Source organism: Homarus americanus, unplaced genomic scaffold (genome assembly GCF_018991925.1).
Source record: "Homarus americanus isolate GMGI-L3 unplaced genomic scaffold, GMGI_Hamer_2.0 scaffold74, whole genome shotgun sequence".
Taxonomy (NCBI): Eukaryota; Metazoa; Arthropoda; class Malacostraca; order Decapoda; family Nephropidae; genus Homarus; species Homarus americanus.
The window spans coordinates 2,267,396-2,278,451 of record NW_024716951.1 but is presented as its reverse complement, the minus strand read 5'-3'; positions in this window follow the sequence as shown (position 1 = coordinate 2,278,451).

The window sequence follows — 11,056 nt, the reverse complement described above, 5'->3', positions numbered from 1 at the left end:
GTGTGTGTGTGTGTGTGTGTGTGTGTGTGTGTGTGTGTGTGTGTGTGTGTGTGTGTGTGTGTGTGTGTGTGTGTGTGTGTGTGTGTGTGTGTGTGTTTTTGTATGGGTTCTCACAAGACAAGATCAAAGGAATTTTTTTTTGCCTTATCGAAGAGGTATAATGGACTCTTACGTGGTGTTGAGTTCTGTTAAAGTGGTGTGGAGTCCTATTAAAATGGTGTTGAGTCCTATTAGGGTTAGTTGAAGGCATTTATACACGGATTGGAAGTAGACTTAGAGTACATAATTAAAGGGATTTGAGGTGTACCGTCAGTGTCGATACGTGACGAGTGGGAAAGAGAGGGAAGGAGAGGGAGGGATGGAGTGGGTGGAAGGAGGTCTAATTGTGGGAGAGAATAAGTGGAGGTCGATGGGAGAGAAGGAGTTGAAGGAGGTGGAGGATGATGGGAGAGAAGGAAGTTGAAGGAGGTGGAGAGTGGAGGATGATGGGAGAGAAGGAGTTGAAGGAGGTGGAGGATGATGGGAGAGAAGGAGTTGAAGGCGAGTGGGAGGGAGTGGGGAGAGGGGAGGGTGTTGACGTCAAGCCAGGAGGTAGGTATGTAAGGTAGTTAAGTAGGCAGGTAGGTAAGTAGGTAGAGGGCCCGGGATCCAGGTGTCAGGTGACGGGGGTATTTAATGAACCAACGGGAGGAGGTGGTGGAGGAGAGGTGGACGAAGCAGGTCTGCATGACTCAGCCAGGGCGGACCCTAAGTGACTGACTGCCAGCTGAGAGAGAGAGAGAGTTCAGGTTTGTGAGGTAACATTGTCCTCTCTCTCTCTCTCTCTCTCTCTCTCTCTCTCTCTCTCCGTTTTGTCTCCTTTACTATAGATAAGAGAACCCAGAGCTACTTACGGCAGTCTCTGTGTAGTTCTGAATCCTTTTTGAGAGTGTGTTGGTGATGCAGCTTAAGATAACGTGTTAGATACGTCTTTACATCTTCAGTTAAGAGGATGATTTCACCAACGAACCTTTGAGAATCCGTCCTTGAAGTGAATCAGTTAAATACCTTTATACGGTTCCACTTACTGGGAATTTTTTTTAACTTATTGTCCTTTGATAATTCGACTTTGCTCCCCGCTGCCACCGCCCATTCAGCCGCCCCCCCAGCCCCCGCCACCGCCCAGCCGCCCCCCAGCCCCCGCCACCGCCCAGCCGCCCCGATAACGTCTGGGCGGAGATCCTGGCTACTTAATGGCCTTATAATCCGATCTTAATGAGGAAGTTAATGGTGTTGAGCAGCATCATGAGGGCTCCCCATTATGGGCTGGGGCTTGTTAGGGGGAAGAGGGTTCAGGGTGTAGGTGGGGGGGTTCCAGAGACAGTGTATGGGGAGGGGTGGTCCAGAGACGGTATGGGGAGGGGTATTGTTTGAGCCAGGGATCGTTTTGTGGTAGCTGTGGTGTGATAGGAGGTGACCGCCACACACTGACCTCCACACTGACCTCGTGCAGAAGAAAGCGTGGATTTATCGATGGTTAAAGAGACACAGGGCCAGAGGGTGAGGTGGTGGTCCTGACCTCGTTGTCCTTGTCTACACTACTACTACTACTACTACTACTACTACTTTTTTAAACGTGGCCTCCAGCCTCCCCCAATAGCCACACCTTCGCCACCATTTAATTACCTTAATATTAAATATCCTAATACATAAGTAGCTATCCTATCTGTGTTGAATTAGTTGAGAAGCAGATCTATGCGGCATTCAGTGACTGTTGCCTCATAGTCAATATCTGCAGCAGTTGTCGGCATTGGGGCCAAAGCTCTCGTTCCCCTGAGGCAGAGCAAAGCCGACCGAAGGAGAGAGAAAGACAGTTGACATCTCATCCAGGCTGTAACGTAACTTCTGGGCTGCTGCTTCTGTTCGGAGATCACCTCCGCGAGTTTGGCGTAGAAACATCTTGCACTTGGTCCCATCCCACCAGAGGTTGTGAACACTAGAGGAGTGAAGCTGCCTTGATCAACGTTTTGAATTCTCTCCCCATATGCCCTTCTTTGCTTGTTCGCCCTCCTGTGCGCAGCATCGAGAGCCAGGTTACGGTGACATGCGGTCATGGGATAAAAAAATCCTGATGTCGAAGAAGGCTTCCGCTGTCCCCGCGTCCAGAATCTGGCGCTGACGTCCACACGGGGCTTGCGATAAGCGAAGTCCTGTGTTGGAAGATCTCGCCATCCAGTGGAAGGAGGGGTCGGTTCTACCATGAGACATCCCGGCAGATTTCCTTCCACATATTTGCTGTGAGATCCCTTACCTCGTCATGCCTCATGCATATGAAGCCCCCTTTCTTGCACACCATGACGTGATCGCCATCATAGGAAGAGCCACACACGCATTGGGAGGGCAAACCTTCTACTGGCCTACTACTACTACTACTTTTTACTTCTACTACAACTACTACTACGCCACTACCTTCTCTTAGAGGTACTGAGAGGCCAACGTACATTACCTAAACCCTCGTATCATTCTGTGAGAGGTTCTGAGAGGCCAACAAGCACTACTAAACCACCTTAACCCTTTACATGTACTACACTACAGGATCAGTCACCGTGTTATGAATGGTGATAAGGGACCCACCCGCGTCCTTCTGCCTCTGGTTCACCTTGAGTAAATATAACAATTAGCACCACACGTCTCGGGGCGGCAGGTAACTTGATACTCTTACGCCAGTGGTGGGAAAAAAATATGTGGCAAAAAGTTGTTGTTTGCCATAGTTGCGGGTTGAGTCATGTCTGTAGGTGAGATGAGGTGAAGTGACGAGTTAGGGTGATGGCTGCAACATGGGTTGAGTCATGTCTGTAGGTGAGATGAGGTGAAGTGACGAGTTAGGGTGATGGCTGCAACATGTACTGTACTGGATTCACCTATCGAGCTGTACTGACGGAAGTGTGCAATGTTGTGTGTGTTATTATGGTTGTGTGTGTTTATACGTGTAGTTTCCGTACACACACACACACACACAACACAGACACACACACACACACACACACACACACACACACACACACACACACACACACACACACACACACACACACTGTAGATAATATTGTATTAAGGCGAAGTGAATTAAGTGATCAAATCCCAACATATCATTCAATATTTTAACAAATATAATTATACTTGATACTTAATGAGATATAAATTACCTTAGATATAATTAACTAATAAGAATATCACCTTATTTTATCCTTAATCGAAAATGAAAATAACTTATTTCTAAAAGACCACAACGCTATGTAATTAAGCCTTATTTAAGCAAACATAATGCTACTTAGTGCTACTTAATGATAATTTACATCAAGAATAATTAACCAGACTCACTTCAGTACGCCAGTTTGTTCCTTAGAGACTCGTTCAACTCTACTTACCTGTAATTACTAGCAGGTGTGTCAGGTTTAAGCGACAGGTGTGTTTGTGTGTGTGTGTGTTCCAAGTAATTGTGTTTCCCTTTGATTACTCACCTGCCTTGGATTACTCACCTTGCCCTTAGATTACTCACCTGCCCCTATATTACTCACCTGCCCTTTATATTACTCACCTGCCCTTGGATTACTCACCTGCCCCTTGGATACTCACCTGCCCTTTAGATTACTCAATCTTGCCCTTATATTACTCACCTGGCCCTTATATTACCTGCCTGGCTCCTTATATTACTCACCTGGCCCTTATATTACTCACCTGGCCCTTATATTACTCACCTGGCCCTTATATTACTCACCTGGCCCTTATATTACTCACCTGCCCTTATATTACTCACCTGGCCCTTAGACTACTCGCCTAACCATTAAACTACCCTATTCACCTTCTTCCATTAAATAATTCACCTATCCAACCCATTACATAGGTAGAGATTGTAAACTCGGTGTTGACGGAATTCGATTAGAAAGGTCCACTGATTTGGCAAATGGATTGGAAACGTCTAATCAATACGGTATTCAAATCAAGGGAGATAATCACCTAACCAAAATTGATTATATTATTAGGTTAGTTGAGATACACCCAAAAGTATATTACCTGTAGCAGTCTACCTCAAAGTGTCTTAGATATTAAAGTCTACCCAGAATTGTACCCATTTAGGATGAGAAGAAAACGGTGCACCAGAGAGAACGAGACCAATGGAGGGATAACTGAAGAAATATGTTGGGGAGTGCAATGATGAACCAGAGGGCACTGAGTTAGTAAAGTATTTAGATATATTATTGTTTTATTTGTTGTATTTACTGTTAATATAAAGCTTAGGCCTAAAAACCTCAATGGATAGAAGGTTTTAGCAGATTTCTGGAGTTATTGGTGAAATTGACTTAAAGTGGACAGCTGAGGGAGGGAAAACTAGGAGGATATGAGGAAGGAAAAGGGGGAGATGAGGGAGATAATGAGGACGATTAAGGGTGATAAAAAGGGCGATGGGGTTAAGGGAGAGCGGAGTAGGGGGAGTGAGGGGGATAAGGGAAGAAACTGTGCAGGGGTAAAGTAGTTAGCAGTGTTAAGAAGGAGAGTTGAGGAAAGTAAGGGAGGGAGGATGAGGGAGAGAGTTGAGGGAGGTAAAGTGATGGAGAAAGGGTGAAGGAAGATAAAGGGGATGTAAGAAGAGGAATATGAGGAGGCGGAAGTGAGGGAAGGAAGGAGGATGAGGCATATGAGGAGGGAGGAATGTGAGGGAGGCGGGGAATGGAGGAGGAGAGAGGAATGGGAGGGAGGGAAGGAGGGAGGAGGAGTGTGGGAGGGAGAGACGTTGGTGTGTGGCGTCCCTCTCTCATATCGTTTATTGCCCTCGTAAACACCCTCCACCACCCCCACCCACCACCCACCCACCAACCCACCCACTCCCTTCACCGAGACGCTGACCTGGCATAAGGACACGGTCATGTTGCAGACTATCTCCTGCCTAACCTAACCTAACCCCTAACTTAACCTAACCTATTCACCTCACCTCACCTCACCTAACCTCCACCTAACCTGCCTAACCTAACCTAACCTAACCTAACCTAACCCTAACTAACTAACTAACCTAACCCTAACCTCACCTCACCTCCCCACCTAACCCTAACTTCTTCAACAACTCGTCCCAAGGTAGCAGTAATGTATTTAATCATCAGAGGTGAAATAAGTTAGGGTGTCTATAATCTTCAGGTGTTCCATTATCCTAATTAACAAGGAACCTCGGGTATCCACAGCAGGTAAAGGCCAGGTAAAGCTCAGTAAACACAGACACACACAGACACACACACACACACACACACACACACACACACACACACACACACACACACACACACACACACTATTTATAGAAGACAATTACAATATAGTGAGACAAATGGTTGGTGGTGATAGTGGAGATGGTGGAGGTGGTGGTGGAGGTGTTGGGGATGGTGGTGTTGGAGGTAAGCGAGACGGTAAAGGTGTCAGTCAGCCTGATCCATAACACTAAACTCTCAGATGTTATCACCTCGTGGGGTAAACTACATCGTTATTACTCTCTATTGACAGGACCTCATGTGGTGTGGTGGGGCAGAGATCCACCCACGTTACTCTTTGGTGGATTAGCGAGCTGGTTTTAATTAGCTTGCCCCCCATCAGTGTCGTTATCTAGATGTGCAGCTATTAGCGAGAACTGCTTTAGGACCTCCTCCCTCCTAGTGCCTGGGAGGGGGGGGGGGTCATACACCTTCGTCGTCTCTGGCTGTGATGATACTCAGGTGTATAACATTATTTACAGTATTATTGTCTAATGTATAAGAAGTTTGATAGTTATTAGTTATTATTATTCTGCTAAAGTAACCGATCTGAATTCAGCCAAATGTGGTTTTAGATTATTATAATACTATACAGAATGGAGTGGGCGCGGGCAGTCGTGACCTGGTGTTAACACTCACCATAATGAGGTGATTTGTTAGTCAAGTGTTGGTGCTCTCGCAGTAGGCCAGACGGAGCCCTACATGGTGACGCCGCCACACTGTTATTACCTCAAACTACACCTGATGTCTTCAATTTATCACGGGAAAAGCTGTAGTTAGGGGGCAGGTAAGTTGTCTCAAGACACACTTACACCTCCTCATTATTCCGCGGCTATAGGTAAAGATGTTATCCCAGGTGATGAAAATGGAGAGGTTATTAATTTTTGGCGTGGAGGAGGAGGAGCCGGGCCGATGTTATCCCGCGACCGAGCTGGTGTGTTCCTGGATGAACTCCCTTTCCAATTTAGATTAAGGCGAGGGGCGATTATGTAGTGAACGTGGCCATCCATCACCTGGTGGTGTTGTGGGGCCTCCCTCCCCGTCTGTGTTTGCCCACACTCTTGTCTGCCCATGCCTGCCCCCGACCCTACCCCGAGGTCCTGTCCACCCTTGTTGTCGGCCCTACCCAACCCCTTGACCATTCCTTACCTCCGCCCTTGCCTGGCCGCGTCGTGCCTGCACCACCTGCTTCCTATCTGGTCATCGACAGCCTCCTACACCTTCGAGACCTCCTCGTGGTCTATATTGTTAAGTTTAAGTTAAAATAAAGGTAAACATTGTATAGATTGAGTATAAAGTCTCCCGGGTTAGTCGCTGCGTTATCCGACAAGAAATCGCGCTTTCCAAATTTATCGAGGTAGCGTGTGGCGGTGGGCGTGGCTGGGGGTCCCGGTGTGTCCCTCTGATAACCTCACATTGTCCTGTCTCTTGCCCCGAGGAGCTTAAGACGTTAGTGTTTTTGACTAAATTTGTGTTGAACATGCAGGGTGTGTATGGTGACGAGGACTGGGGGTGTGTATGGTGACGAGGACTGGGGGTGTGTATGGTGACGAGGACTGGGGGGTGTGTATGGTGACGAGGACTGGGGGGTGTGTATGGTGACGAGGACTGCCCTGTTAATCTGATAAGGACAATACAACGAAGCATTACGTCATGGAAGTCGAGGACCTTACTAGGACGGTGTTCCCTATACGGCAGAAGTGATAATCCGGATATGGTGTGGCCCAGCTGAGGCGGTCATCGTCATATAAGGCAAGTTTACCAGGAAGGAAGACGGAACATGTGCTGGCTCTCCTGTCGAGTGTCCTCCTGCTTGTACCTATGATGGATGGTTCAGATGTTGGCCGATACCTCTATAGTGTGTGTGTGCGTGTGTGTGTGTGTGTGTGTGTGTGTGTGTTTTAAAGCAACGTAGGGAAGTATCTGGGATCACCGTGAGTGTTGACGCTTGAGTTTCATCGCCCTACACTTGGTTCTAATTAATAAGGTACATACAGTCTGTCTGTCTGTCTGTCTGTCTGTCTGTCTGATGTCTGTCTGTCTGTCTGTCTGTCTGTCTGTCTTCCTTCTCTCCTTCCCCCTCCTTTTCCTCCTCCTCCTCTCGTTCATCAGGAGATTTTTGATCAAGAACTTCAAGTGTTATGGACACATGTTCCGTACCTCTTGCTAAGTTACTGTGGTTAACCTTGGTTTAATGGTGATTAGGTGTGGACGGCAGGTGTGTGGGGGAGGGGGAGGAGGTAGGAGGTAGAAGGGGAAGGAGTGGGAGAAGGAGGAGGTGGAGGGGAGGTGACTGTCATATGGCAGCTGTGTAACCACCCCCTCCCTCCTGTGTACCGCTGATATACACACACACACACACACACGCACATGGATGGTAAAACTCAACATTATTTTAATTACTAAGTAGTTCGACGGACCCCAGTCCTAATAGACCCTAATCTTAATAGACCCCAGTCCCTAATAGACTTCAGTCCTTAATAGACCTCAGTCCAAATTGACCCCGGTCCAAAATCGGGCATCAATGCTAATATATAGGTTCCCAATCACTGGTTCGGTTGGATTCGGTCATATTTAGAACTAGGGGCGACCAATCATCCCATGCAACCACGTGATTCACCCAAGACGGCAAAGACTATCATTAACTCCTTCTGGTGCTAGTTAAGGAGCCTGGTTACCCCTCACCCTCCTCACCCCACCTTCACCCACGCCATTACCTACCCCCTTACCCCCCGCCGCCCGGTAGTCTTAACCCTTTGATGACGATAATTTAACCCTTTGATGATTTAACCCTTTGGCGACAATGATTTAACCCTTTGATGACGATGAATATCTATCAGTCTATTTATATTTGTGTGTGTGTGTGCAGAGAGAGAGAGAGAGAGAGAGAGAGAGAGAGAGAGAGAAGACGTGCAGATGAAGAGATGTAAGAGGTAAGGAGAGAGAACGAGAGATAAAGGGAGAGAGTGAGTGAGTGAGAAAGTGAGAGAAATAGAGAGATAAAGAGACAGGTGTGTGAGAGTATAGGTAGGGTGTTGGGTGTTTGTCAGCGTCATAGTGTACACCCTAGGAGGCTGACCAAACAAGGTACAGCTGCTCCCTCCCTCCCTCCCAGGCCTACACCACCACTACTACAACAACTACTACCCCTCTCTACCTACCTAATCTAACCTCACAGGCCGCCTACTCGTATTTCCTACTCTGCACTCCTTTCGACCTACCCTCTGTGCCCTCTTATCGACTTGCCCTCTTCTCGACCTACCCCCTGTGCCCTCTTCTCGACCTGCCTTCTTCTCGACCTGCCCTCTTCTCGACCTACCCTCTGTGCCCTCTTCTCGACCTACCCCCTGTGCCCTTTTCTCGACCTACCCCCTGTGCCCTCTTCCCGATCTACCCCCTCCGCCTACTATGCCCCCTAATAGTTCTACCAGTCACGCCTGCTTATGCCCCATGCCCTCTAGGACTCAAAGGGCATAAACCATCAAAGAATTACGAAAATGATAGAGTTTAGACCAATTAGTGACGCTCTGCCTCTATCACCTGACTTGTGTTAATCCCTAGTGGTGATTATGAGGTGGGTGGGTTGGTGGGTTGGTGGGTTGGGTGGGTATATAGGTGGTGGTTGGTTGAGTTGTCTTGGTGGGGTGGATGGTGGGTTGGTTGGTGGGTTAGCTGGTGGGTTGCTACACTGAGACACACCTTGACCAGGTAAATCCCTCGTGAACATCTTCCTATACATATATATGTGTATATATGTATAGGTATGTGTATATGTATGTATAAATAAATAGAAAAATAAATAAATAAAAATAATAAATAATAAAATAAATAAATATTGAAGTGATAACCGTGGTAACACTATGAGATGTTCTTATTACCACCATGCTATTGTACTATTCCAGATGATACTAAATGTTACATAATACTTCCTTGAGATAAATGTATAGTATATATCAGGTGCCTCAAAGAGAGGTCAGGTTCTCAACTGGCTCAGCCATGTTAATATTGTTATTATTATCCACTCTGTATCTGTGTTTTTCTGACTAAATAAACTGTTACAATTCAACAAAACAAGGTGAATCACAGGTACCCGGCCATTGTTGACAGGCAAGGTTATGTGTGTGTGTGTGTGTGTGTGTGTGTGTGTGTGTGTGTGTGTGTTATCCCGGAATATCCCAGCCCCGGGGGGAGAGATGTTATCCCCAGGCGGCTGTTGTGAGCACGTAAGCCTTCATCCTGGTGTAAAAAATCGGCGTGGCGTGCGACAAGGGGAGCTGTGAGAGTCCCGGCTTTTTGTGTGGGGGGTGAGTGTGGCGCCGACCAGACCCTTGCCCTGCCTCGCTCACGCCGCCGCCTCCGCTGCCCGTCTGCTCTGCCCCGCTCCACCCCGCCCCTCGCCTCACCCCGCCCCGCCGCCATCTGATAAACCCTTACACCCCTCACATACTTATTAACCAATGTATTGTTCCGTCGTGATATTTTATCCCGGGCATTGTCATCGCTCGGCCCTTTCTCCTTCCTTCCCTCTCTCCATCCCTCTTTCCTTCTCTCCCTCTCTTCCTCCTTCCCTCCTTTCTCTGATTCCCTTGGTCCTCTCTCCCTCCATCCCTCCCTCCATCCCATCCTTCCTCCTTCCCTCCCTCCCCCTTTTCTCTGATTCCCTTGGTCTTCCCTCCCTCCCTCCCTCCATCCATCCCATCCTTCCTCCTTCCCTCCCTCCCTCCATCCATCCCATCCTTCCTCCTTCCCTCCCTCCCTCCTTTCTCTGTTTCCCTTGGTCCTCTCTCCCTCCCTCACCACCTGTCTCTGATCGGCTGCTCCGGAATATATATACCACCTCAGTAAATTACATTCACTCTCTCTCGGGTAATCCAGGAGGTAGTACTCGGGGGCAGATAATACTCGGGGGCTGATAGTACTCGAGGGCTGATAGTACTCTAGAGCAGACAATACTCGGGGGCTGATAGTACTCTAGAGCAGATAGTACTCGAGGGCAGATAGTACTCGAGGGCTGATAGTACTATAGAGCAGATAGTACTCTAGAGCAGATAGTACTCGAGGGCAGATAGTACTCGAGGGCAGATAGTACTCAAGGGGCGAGTGTAGAAGGACCAGGAGTCGTCACTAGTAAACAAATCACGTGTGATGTAGAGGCAGGATGAGTCGTGGTTCTGCTGGTAGGTGATGGTGGTAGTTGTGAGGGGGGATGGTAGTGATAGTGGTGGTGGCAGGGTTTTAGGTTCAGCCACACACACACACACACACAGTTCATGGTTGTGCACTGTTATAGCCTTGAGTGTTGTTCTGCCTCATTCACTTATTATTATTATTATTATTATTATTATTATTATTATTATTATCCAAGACAACACTATTAATTACTACTATTAGCATCATGTTATTTCCATCCCGTTATGGCCGCTATCATGTTGGTGTATCGTGACTGACTCCAACAGATCAGGAAAGTGTGTATCTTATCGCGTTTTTCGTATTGAGGGAAAAACTATAACAGGAACAGGATGGAACAGGATAGTGGCGTGAGGAAGGGGACTGTATAAAGGCCTTGAAGAACTGACAATTACCCTTCCCAGTCTGTAATGATCTGTCATTAGCGGGTGAGTAGTGCCTCTTTTCGAAGGTGATTAAGAGGTAATTTTTGAAAGGTTGCGTGACATTTTTTTTTTTTTGGTGGAGAGGGGGAGGGGGTGGGGCAGTGGGTTGAAATACAGTGAGTGGTTGATTGGTTGTCTGTCAGGGAGGGAGGTTGGTGGGTGGACTGT